Source organism: Cupressus sempervirens, chromosome 9, assembly GCF_028749045.1.
Source record: "Cupressus sempervirens isolate cs-2001-9-10 chromosome 9, ASM2874904v1, whole genome shotgun sequence".
NCBI lineage: Eukaryota > Viridiplantae > Streptophyta > Pinopsida > Cupressales > Cupressaceae > Cupressus > Cupressus sempervirens.
In genome coordinates, this window is record NC_143126.1 from 699,596,869 (window position 1) to 699,609,633 (window position 12,765).

Sequence of the window (12,765 nt, forward strand, 5' to 3'; positions counted from 1 at the left end):
TTGTGTGTGTATGTACACAAAAACACATATATGTATTTATGTATATAACTTCAAACAAATGTGTAGACTCAATTAGCAAGAGACACCAACCTCAAATCTTGCAATGCAAAAGGAACTGACCTTTGAAATGCAAAGTGTTTATAATGTAGGTAGATTTGCCTTGTACTTATGAATAATCCACCAAGATTTGAAATATTGTTTTTCAATAAATTCTCTAAACTTGGATAATACCTTCATAAAAATTCTACCTTAGATCTACTCATCATATTCAAAATAAGCCTTCACATGTCTGTTCACTTAGGTCTGATTTAGGTCTTCCACAAATTTGGCTTATAATTATGCTCTTGAATCTCTTAAAATCTTCTTTGTATTCAAATGATATTTAATGAATTGATTGACACAAATTTCCTCATACTTGAATCCAAATATCGTTGTCATTGTCAAACATAACATAGACATAAAATCATTTTGGTTATTTTCTTTTTATACAAGTTAGTCTTATCTTTTTGGTTTTCACAAGTCATGCACTTATGCATCTTTGGGATATCCACAAGCTATTAGAGATGTTTGGATGGTTCATGTCCTTATTTTTTTTGTGTTGTTTGTAGGGTTTTTGCCATGAAGTCTAAGGATAGACATGTTGGATGTTTCTGATAGACATGTCCACCTATAAGAAAAGTATCAAATGTAGAAAAAATGAAAAGAAAAGCTTGTAAGGGTTTTAGGTGTCTTTAGGCCTAGTATAGCTCATAAGGGTTTTATGTGTCTTTGGAAGGGTTAGTGAAGTTATAAAACCTTTGAAAAGGTTAGTGAAATATATTAAAGGCATATATGATTGTAAGTTATCAAAATTGACACTTTGTGTCAACTAGACAACAAATTTCAGTTTATAACTAACTGGTAACAGTCAGATAGTTAGACAGTAGTGGTTGTTTACTGTTGTTTGGTTATTTAGAAGGGATTTTTCGAGTGTTTTGGGGAGAAGTAGATTTGGGGTGGTGAGACAAGGCATTGTGAAAAAATTATAATCAATAAAATAATCTTGTTCTCTGCAATTCAGTCTCTATCCAATGGAACAGTGAGTTCCTATGATGTATCAAAAGCATTTTGACTAATATTTAATGTGAGAACATTTTATTATTTTTATTTTCTTTTCCACGCATTCTTTTAATTTTCATTGCGGGTTGAGTAAGGAATAATAGACTGGTGCATTCAAACCAGTGACTAGTTAGGCACAGTCAACTGTACTTATTCTAAAGTTTCCAATGTAGATTCTCTCCTACCACCTGTAGTCACTGTTATTGGTGGGAGAAAATGAGGTTGTGATAATTTATTTGTAGTATATTAACCAAATGTAGGAGAGTGGGAAAACTTGGTTCAAGTGCACTGTTGGATGGTAATTGCTGATGGAGGTTTAGCTTGGATTAGACACCAGTCTAATAGACAGTGGATCATTTCATGTTTGAAGATATTTAGGGGGTGAATCCTTCATTTTGGGGGGTGTCTCTGTTACCAAAAATGAGACAGTAGAGCACTGCTAGTGTTATGATGGGAAAAATATGTCTTTCATTGTGATAGACTATTTCTAAGTCATCTGTGTTGTTTCTTGCTATTGTCAAGTAGTCTTTGTTTTCCTTGAGATCATGAACAAAATTATCTACCATTTTTGCTAATGATAAACTTTTGACTTGAACAATGATAAAGTTTATTAGTAATCATTATAGTGGAACAACTTTTGACTTGTTCAAAAAATTTAGTTGAAGGTGTTGGAATTGATAGTGAACCCCAAGCTCTTAGAAATCACCTGCAACCAAAATGCATGTTACATCTATGTCTGAGAGAGAATATGATCCAAAAAGCATGCCTACTTTGGTGATTTGGCTATTATTGCAACATTACAAAGTGTCTTATAATGTTTCTCATTTTCTTAAATAATAGGCGATTATTTCATGATTTCATCATATCTTATAGTGGAACAACTCCAAGAATCTTGGGTAAATTGCTTGCTATAAGACTTTCTTGTATAGGACACTCAATAATGTGGGCTAAGTGGTGGGCACAAAGAAGAACAAGAAAGGATCTGTACAAGTGCATGGTGCAGTAGAATTCAAAAATGAAATTATTGTAGTTTCATTCTGATTCTCCTCTGTTACCCTCACATACATACATAGCTCACTTCAATTCTTCAATGCTCTCAAACTTATACGCATCCCTTATCAGTAGATCTGGTCATAATTCTCTTAAAATTTACAAATATTCCTGGAAATAGCAGATACCTAAGACTTAGGAATTAGATATAAATGAGTTGAGACCAACATTTATAATTCTTGAACATGATTGAAAATCATTTTGATTTTATAAGATGATTTGATATGCAGCAGCAGAATTCATCCTTGTTTACTTCTGATTTATAGGACCAGTGCCTTATCCATTGGGCAAGAAATTGACTATTGGTAGGAGATCTAATTCAAATAACTTGTATAAGAATTAATCAACTGCAATCACCCATCTCCATTCTTATGCAATATCCCTTTTATGAACTCATAAACCCTACTGATTTACTGAAGCATTTATATAATTGCTTGAATTAAAAGCAACAATAAAACCAGCATACAACCCATCCAAACTACATTCAGCCAAATAAACCTTATTTAAATGACTTCAAAGTAAACAAACCCATAAACTGGAGACAAAAATTTATGATCCACAGATATAGTGTAAATACCCCTTTGTATTATCCTTTTCATATGACTAATACAATAACCAATAGAAAACCAATTGAATGCCCAAAATAGATTGCCATTTTTATCATTTCAATTTGCTTATCAGAAAGTACAATGGAAGCAAACTCAAAACCTCTACATACTATTGGACCAACTGAATATGTACTCTTCTTGAAAGAAACAAAAAATTGCACAAGTCTCGAACCATCACAATGCCTTGAAAACTCATTTATATAGCATGAGTTGCAACAAGAAAAGGGCAATTGTGATCTGACAAGTGTCCAAGGAACAAAGCATCATACAAAGGACAAAAACAATCACAACAGAATGCCACGCATATCAAATATTCCTTCAGGTAGGCCCGTTCCAATTTCTATTATGAATCATCAACTTCTTATTTGTCTCTCATTATTCTGGCTCCTCAGAATATGTGGCTACCAAGCTGGCCAAAGAAGGATGATCTTGTGATACCTTGAAATCAGTTTTCTCCTACGAGTTCTCACTACTTTCACCCTGAGTAGGCATTATTACCCTTTCCCCTTCTTCTTTTAGTTCTGGTGCAGAGGTGTCAATAACCTACACCTCGCCTTCTAGTTTCTCATCATCATCTGAACTGTCCTCCTCTAACTGCTTGTCCAACAGAATATCTGCCATCCAAGTGTCAAATTGTATATCATTTTGCTTTTTTAAAATATAACCAGCCTCCTTTTCAAAACCAGCAAATTCTTGCTTCAAAGAATCAAAAAATAATTGGACTTTAACCAATTCCTCTATCGTGGTGGCCTACCAAACATGCCCCTTTTCATTAATAACTTTATTTATCCTTGTGGAGAAAAGGTCATCCAATTCTTTACTCCACTCTTCCTTATTTTTAAATTTCTTCTTTCTATCCAAGGCACAAGGAAATAGATCAAATTTTTGATTCGTGTACTTATTCAAATAAGAAACAATTTTTAGTTGCAGAGCAACTCTCCTGTTATCAAAATCTGACAGGTCATTAGCAATATCATACAATTTTTCAACATGGTCATGGGAGGACTTTATAACTGAATAACATAGAAGGGTGATTTCCTTTTCCCTTCTTCCCCATTTATTAACAATAGGCTTTAGGGTATCATCATGATTTTTCAATTCCTCCTATATATCTATTACTTTTACCAACTGATCAAAGAATAAGGGCCACTCAATTTTGTCCACTAAATACATTAGAGCCTTTCTAAGCTTATCCTCATACTACGTATTTAACTCTACATGTAAGGCCCATAGTTTTCTCTTCTCTTCTTCAAATTTCTCAGCTGTATAATATTTAGGCCTTTGAGGTGTGTCTGGTATCTCTACAAGGGGGGTGGATTTAAAAGGTTCCACTAGAGGATGGGGGTATGTTATTCTTGGCCTTGTGGATTTCCCCATTTCCTTGTTTTCAAGTTCAATTCTCCTTTTTACCTCCCTATTATAGGCCTCAAGAAGTGTTTCATATTTATTCTATAACTCATACGTAACCTTTTCCTCCTTCTTAGTAGTGGCCAGCACAAACTTAGAAGAATCCACATTCCAATATGCTGCCTATACATGTGAAGTGTCAGCAACCCTTCTTACAAGTATATTTCCCATCAACCCAGACTCATTTGATTGTGATGGTGTGGCTCTAGATCCCTTTCTCAATGACCAACTAACCAATGCAACTTGATCTTCAATGAATGAAGTGCCATGGAAGTCTCTTCTATTTGGGTCTTGCAACTCCAATCTACTTGAAACAAAATTGATAATTAATGCATCTGCAATTTCCCAATTGGGCAATAATAAAATGTTAGATGCCTTTATCATTTTCCTCCCCTCCTCAGGGCTTATATTCTACAATTCCTTCATCATTTCTTCTTTAATTTGGTTTTGCATGGAAGTTTCATCCATTTATGGATGCTCTGTTTTCATATTTTTACATTTCTTCTCGAAAACGTTCATGTTTTTCCTCCATGCAAACTGTTGAAAAGCCCTTGATTTCACAAAACTATCATCAGTCAAAAATTAATGACTTTCCTGCTCTAATATTGGGTCCAACTCCTTGCCTCTATAATCAGCTATTGTTAGATCCAAACTTGGGAGATGAAGTTCTAGAGGGTTACCCTCATCTAATTCTGCTTGAGTAATAAAAATATCTCCCTGTGATCCCATTTGTTCAACCTATTCACCAGTGAGTTGCTCTTCTCCAATCCTCAAAGGGTACTAGGTGGGTGAATATTCCTCATCTTTATGCCTTTCTTCTATCATTACCTTTTGCCTCTTAGGACTAGGCTCTTTAGGTATCTCCTCTTGGGCTATACTGGTAGATCCTATTATTTGTTTGCCCTTGTCTATAGGAACCCTTTTATTCTAAATTATAGTATATTCGGGCCTCTTTTGTACAATTATTTTATCAGTTCTCACATTTGGAGTGAAAGCCAACCTCCTCATGACCTCTCTGGCCTTATTAGGATATGAATCAATACAAAATTGTTTCTTTTCATTCATGACCTCCATTATTTCAAGGAAGGTATTCATGAGCTTACTTATTTTGTCAGCCTCTATAATAGCATTATCCAAAGGATCATATTTATTATCAAAACAATGAATGAATTCTAAGACCCAGGAATAAACTCTCCATTTTTCCTTTTTAGTTTCCTTCTCTTGCAATGAGAATTCATTCCTTATAATATGCTCTAGATAATAAGAATCGTGCTTGACTGGTCCCAACTTGATTCTATGTCTCAACATCTGATTGAAAAATCCCTCAGAATCACAAAAACGGGGATGAGAGACAGCCATCATATATTGCTCCAAAATTTTATGCAAAAAGATCCATCCCCCTTTTGTAATCACAAACTGATGGCCCATTGTGCAGGTAGGGAAAATTGACCCTAATTTCCTTTTCAACAAAAATATTTCTTCCACTCCCCCTAACTGCCATAAAAATTCAACCATTCCCACCTTCAAAAGAACTTGGTAAGGAAAAACATGAGGGTTCCCCTTGAAACCATATATTCTAAAAATAGTAGAAACGGGGTAGGGGATGATATCTCCCCAATTATGTGAAACTTTCAAGTCATGGGGGTTATCCATAGGCCTGATGAGACTCATTAGTACCCTAGGGATTCTGGAATTGTCACTCAATATGAGGCATCTCAATTTAGCAAAAAAACATCTATCAAATTTGACAAAACTAGCATTACTTGCATCCCAGGTCATATCTGCACTCCACAACTGGACTGGCAGTATTTCCCCATTCTCCTCTCTATTTAGTTCCATCTCATTACCAAAATATGTCATACCTTTGAACAAAAACATATGCATTAATAGAGAGTAGTGACCAAAATTTTTTTCCACCTTGCCCTTCGCAATCCCAACTAAACCAATGTGAATTTCTTCGGCCAAAAAGGAAGCAAAATCAAAAATAGCATCTACACTGAAGGAAGCAATCTAAACCATCATGTACATGAAACCAATGGGCATAAATTCTTTCTCATCTCCACCAAAAACTCAGCATAAGGTCTTGTATATCTCTACAGCCCAGGAAGTGAAAAGACTCTTCTTAAAAGGCTCTCTAGAGGCTGCAGTAATTACTGGAAAAGTTCCTATTGTACCAATATGTACCCTTAGTGCACCTCCCCTAATTACATCCTTCTTTGCTTTACATTTCCTCTCTAATTCTAGCAGATTGATTTGCACATGGTAGTCTGATAATGGTTCCAGGTGAAAAACCTCTCTAATTTCTTCAGGAGTAATTAAGACTAGAGGCACACCATCCTTTCTTCTTACAACCCTAATGGCTTGGTCATAATTCTTAGCAATGGCTGCAAGCAAATCATAATCCATGAAAACACTTGGGGCAAACAACTTTCTTTCCGAAAACCACTGTTTAAACAAGATAAGGCCAGTTTGAGTAGTTGTTGCATCCCTAACCCAGTTCCCCTTGTCATATAGGCCATCACCAATTTTAAGCCTAGGGTTTAAGGAAATTAACTTTTTAACTTGTGCAGGCTATACAGTAGATTCTGGGAGTAATTCTAATAAATCATCGTGGACATTCCTGTCCACATAATTAATTTTCCTAGAGAATGGTTTCTTAGGAGGCATTTTGACAGTATTGAGAGAATTGGAATGCCACAGAGATTATAATATGAGTACTTACTTGAGTTTCTGAACTTTTTCTTCTTTGAACTTCTAAAATTTCTCTCGAACGACAGAAGAATAGTTTCACATCTTTACCAGGCTTAACACGACACAATCAATCAGGCTCTTGTGCTAAAAAATTTGCAATCTCTATTCACGTGGGACTAGAATTAATGAAACTCTCTATGTTATACTCTGTTTCTCCCACATGTGAAGCTTTCACTTATCATAAATACACTAAACAGAAAAATAGAGTGGCGTCACACTTTCTTTTTGAAACTTGTGTCATTGATCCTTGAAAAATCCTACGATCTCGAAATGACAACTAAGATGACTCAGCTTTCTTCTTAACACATTGGCAGTCAAGCCAATAAAAAACCTCCACCTCTACCTTCCTTTCAAGGCTGGTGCTTCAAACCAGGCCCATGCATGACTATGCACATATGTCATCAATTCGCTAACTCGTTATACATAATTCTCGAGCACCTTTCCATAGCGAGCTAGCAATGATCACTGATCTTACTTTAATCATGTGGTAGACAATTGAAACAACCTTTAAGAACACGATGGTGGGTCCATTGCTCATTAACTCGCTATACCTAATTTTTGCACATCTCATTATAGCAAGTCAACGAGCATCGTCGATCCAAACTTGATCTTATGGACAATAATTTTACTTCAACAGTAGTGGGCCACACTCGCTAACTCACTATACTTAACTTCTGTGCACTTCTTCATAGTGAGTCAATGCCACCCTTTGATCCTAGCTCATAAATCTTCATACCTAGTACATGGGAAGTGGTTCCATAATATCGTTGTCCATGATATGGACCCTACAGATTTCTACCAAGTATTGGTCTAAAGTTCGACCAATGAATGGCAGAAAATGCACTGACAACACCAACATTTTTTGACCACCGTATTCGTTGAAGTTTTGACCAACCTACTGGATGGTCAAATTTTCGACCAAAAATTTTTCAACCAGTGCCATCTAGTTTTCTACCATGCATTGGTCAAAATTTCAACAATTGCCCTGCAGATTTCAACGAAGCATTGTTCGAAAGTTCGACCAATGAATGGCAAAAAATGGCTCAACAACCTGGACATTTTTTGACCAACGTATTGGTCAAAATTTTCACCATCTAGTAGGTTCGTCAAATTTTTAACCGAAAAATTATTGACCAATTCATTGGTCGAATTTGGTCAAAGATTGGTCAAAAAATGGGTCAAAATTTTGACCAATAAAGATCAAAAAATGAGCCCAAATGTACTAGTGTAGAGTGACCTATGACCCCCTACGACACATTCCATGATGACATATCTAGGACCCCTAGGGAGATATTAGAATCTTTCATATGGGTTGAAAGTTGTCATAGGTTGACCTATGACACCATTCGACCCATTACATCATGACATATTTCCCTAGGGGTCATAGGACCCCTATGGACATATTAAAATCCTTCATATGGGTTGAAGGGTGTCATAGGGTGACCTATGACACCTTTGACCCATTACATGATGACATATGTCCCTAGGGGTAATAGGACCCCTAGGGACATATTAGAATCGTTCATATGGGTCGAAGAGGGTCATAGGTTGACCTATGACCCCCTTCGACCCATTACATGATGAAATATGTCCCTAGGGGTCCTAGGACCTCTAGGGACATATTAGAATTGTTCATCTAGATCTAAGGAGGTCATAGGGTGACCTATGACCCCCTACAACACATTCCATGATGGCATATGTCCCTAGGGTTCCTAGGACCCCTAGGGAGATATTAGAATCCTTCATGGGTTGAAGGTTGTCATAGGTTGACCTATGACCCCCTTCGACCCATTCCATGATGACATATATCCCAAGGGGTCCTAGGACCCCTAGGGACATATTAGAATCCTTCATATGAGTCCAAGGGGGTTATAGGGTGACCTACAACCCACTTCGACACATTCCATCATTCATAGGGGTGACCTAAGACCCCTAGCGACTCATTAAAATCATTCATATAGATTGAAGGTGGACATAGGGTGACCTATGACCCCCTACAACACATTTCATGATGACATATGTCCCTAGGGGTCCTAGGACCCTTAGGGACATATTAGAATCCTTCATATAGGTGGAAGGGGGTCATAGGTTGACCTATAACCCCCTTCGACCTGTTACATGATGACATATGTCCCTAGGGGACCTAGGACCCCTAGGGACATATTAGAATCCTTCATATGGGTCGAAGGGGGTCATAGGTTGACCTATGACCCCTTTTGACCCATTACATGATGACATATGTCCCTAGGGAACCTAGGACCCCTAGGGACATATTAAAATTGTTTCTAGGGGTCGAAGGGGGTCATAGGTCGACCTATGAAACCTTTCAACCCATTACATGATGACATATGTCCCTAGGAGACCTAGGAGCCCTATGAACATATTAGAATACTTCATATGATTCGAAGAGGGTTATAGAGTGACCTATGACCCCCTTCAACACATTTCGTGATGACATATGTACCTAGGGGTCCTAAGACCCTTAGGGACATATTAGAATCATTCATATGGGTCACAGGGGGTTATAGGGTGACCTATGACACCCTTAGATACATTTCATATCCCTATGACCCCTTTTGACACATTCCATGATGACATATGTCCCTAGGGGTCCTAGGGACATTTTAGAATCCTTCATATGGGTCAATGGAGGTCATATCTTGACCTATGACCCACTTTGACTCATTACATGATGACATATGTCCCTAGGGGTCCTAGGACCCCTAAGGACATATTAGAATCATCTATATAGGTTGAAGGGGATCATAGGGTGACCTATGACCCCCTTCAACCCATTACATGATAGCATATGTCTCTAGGGTTCCTAGGAACTATACAGACATATTAGAATCTTTCATAGGGGTCGAATGGGGTCATAGGGTGACCTATGACCCCTTTCAACCCATTTAATGATGACATATATCACTAGGGATCATAGGACCCCTAGGGAAATATTAGAGTCGTTCATATGGGTTAAAGGGGGTCATAGGGTGATATATGACCCCCTTCAACACATTGCATGACGACATATGTTCGTAGGAGTCCTAGGACCTCTAGGGACATATTATAATTATTCATATGGGTCGAAGGGCCCTTCGGCACATTCGATGATGACATATCTCCCTAGGGATCCTAAGACCCCTAGGGACATATTATAATCTTTCGTATTGGTCAAAGGGGGTCATAGGGTGACCTACGATGCGCCCCGAAACATTCTATGATGACATATGTCCCTAGGGTTCCTAGGACCCCTAGGAACATATTAGAATTCATCAAATGGGTTGAAGGGGGTCATAGGTCGACCTATGACCCCATTTTACCCATATGAATGATTCTAATATGTCCCTTGGCGTCCTAGGAGCTCTAGGGACATATGTTGAAATGGACTATGTTGAAGGGGGTTATAGGTCAACCTATGATAACCTTCCTTCCATATGAAGGATTCTAATATCTTTCTAGGGGTCCTAGGACACCTAGGGTCATATGTCATCAAGGAATGTGTCGCAGGACTTATGACCCCCTTCAACTCATATGAAAGATTCGAATATGTCCCTAGTGGTCCTAGGACCCCTAGTGACATATGTATCATGTGATTGCTCGAAGGGGGTAATAGGTCAACCTATGACCCCCTACAACCCATATAAATGATTCTAATATGTACCTAGCAGTCTTAGGACCCATAGTGACATATGTCATCATAGAATGGGTCGACGGGGGTAATAGGTCACCCTATGACCCCATTCGACCCATATGAAGGATTCTAATATGTCCTTAAGGGTCCTAGGACCCCTAGGGACATATTTCATCATGTAATGGGTTGAATGCAGTCATAGGTCAACCTATGACCCCCTTCAACTCATATGAAGGATTCTAAAATGTACCTAGGGGTTCTAGGACCCCTAGGGACATATGTCATCATGTAATGCATTGAATGGAGTTATAGGTCAACCTATGACCCCTTTCAACCCATATGAAATATTTTCAAATGTCCCTAGGGGCCTAGGACCCCTAGGGATATATGTCATAATGGAATGTGTTGAAGGGGATCTTAGGGATATGGAATATGTTGAAGGAGGTCATAGGTCACCTTGTAACCCCCATTGACCCATATGAACCATTATAATATGTCCTTAGGGGTCCAAAAACCCCTAAGGACTTATGTCATCATAGAATGTGTCGAAGGGGGTCATAGGTCACCCACTAACCCCCTTCAACCCATATGAAGGATTCTAATATATCCCTAGGGGTCCTAGGTCCCCTAGAGACATATGTCATCATGTAATGGATCAAAGGGGGTCATAAGTCATCATATAGCCCCCCTTGATGCATACGAAAGATTCTAATATGTTCTTAGGGGTCTTAGGACCCCTAGGGACATATGTCATCATGTAATGGGTCAAAGGGGGTCATAGGTCAACATATGGCCCCCCTTGATGCATACGAAGGATTCTAATATGTCTCTAGGGGTCCTAGAACTTCTAAGGACATATGTCATCATGTAATCAGTCGAAGGGGTCATAGGTCACCCTATGACCCTCTTTGACCCATATATAGGATTATAATATGTCCCTAGGGGTCCTAGGACTCCTAGGGACATATGTCATCATGTAATGCGTTGAAGTGGGTCATAGGTCAACCTATGACAACCTTCGACCCATATGAAGCATTCTAATATCTCCCTTAGGGTCCTAGGACCCCTAGGGACATATGTTATCATGAAATGTGTCACAGACCTCTGACCTCCTTTGAACCATGTGAAGGATTCTAATATGTCCCTAGGGGTTATGCAATGTGTCGTAGACCTATGACACACTTTGACCCATATGAAAGATTCTAATATGTTCTTAGGGGTCTTAGGAACCCTACGGACATATGTCATCATGTAATGAGTCATAGGGGGTCATAGGTCAACCTATAACCCCCTTCGACCCATATGAACTATTCTAATATGTCCATAGGGGTCTTAGGACCCCTAGAGTCATATGTCATCATGGAATGTGTCATAGGGTGTAGGAAGTCACCTTATGATCCCCTTCAACCCATATGAACGATTCCAATATGTAGGACCCCTAAAGACATATGTCATCATGTAATGGGTCGAATGGGGTCATCGGTGGACTCATGACTGCCTTCAACCCATATGAACAATTCTAATATGTCCCTAGGGGTCCTAGGACCCTTAGGAAAATATGTCATCATGGAATGTGTCGAAGGGGGTCATAGGTCACCTTATAACCCCCTTCCACCTATATGAATAATTCTAATATTTCCCTAAGCATCCTATGACCCCTAGTGACATATGTCATAATGGAATGGGTCAGAGGGGGTCATAGGTCACACGATGACCCCATTAGACCCATATGAAAGATTATAATATGTCCCTAAGGGTTCTAGGAACCCTAGGGAGATATGTTGTCATGGAGTGTGTCAAAGTGGGTCACAGGTCACCATATGAGCCCTTTTGACCCATATGAACGATTTTAATATGTCCCTAAGGGTCCTAAGAATCCTAGGAACATATGTCATCATGTAATCGGTCGCAAGGGATCACAGGTCACGCTCTAACCCCCTTTGACCCATATGAACAATTCTAGTATGTCCCTTGGCGTCCTAGGACCTCCAAGGACATATGTTGAAATAGATTGTATCGAAGGGGGTCATAGGTCACCCTATGACCCCCTTCCACACATATGAATGATTCTAATATATTAGCAGGGGTCGTAGGACTCTTAGAGACATATGTCATCATAGAATGTGTCAAAGAGGGTCATAGGGTTACCCATATAAAGGATTCTAATATGTCCCTAGGGGTCTTAAGACCCTAGAGACATATGTCATCATGTAATGCATC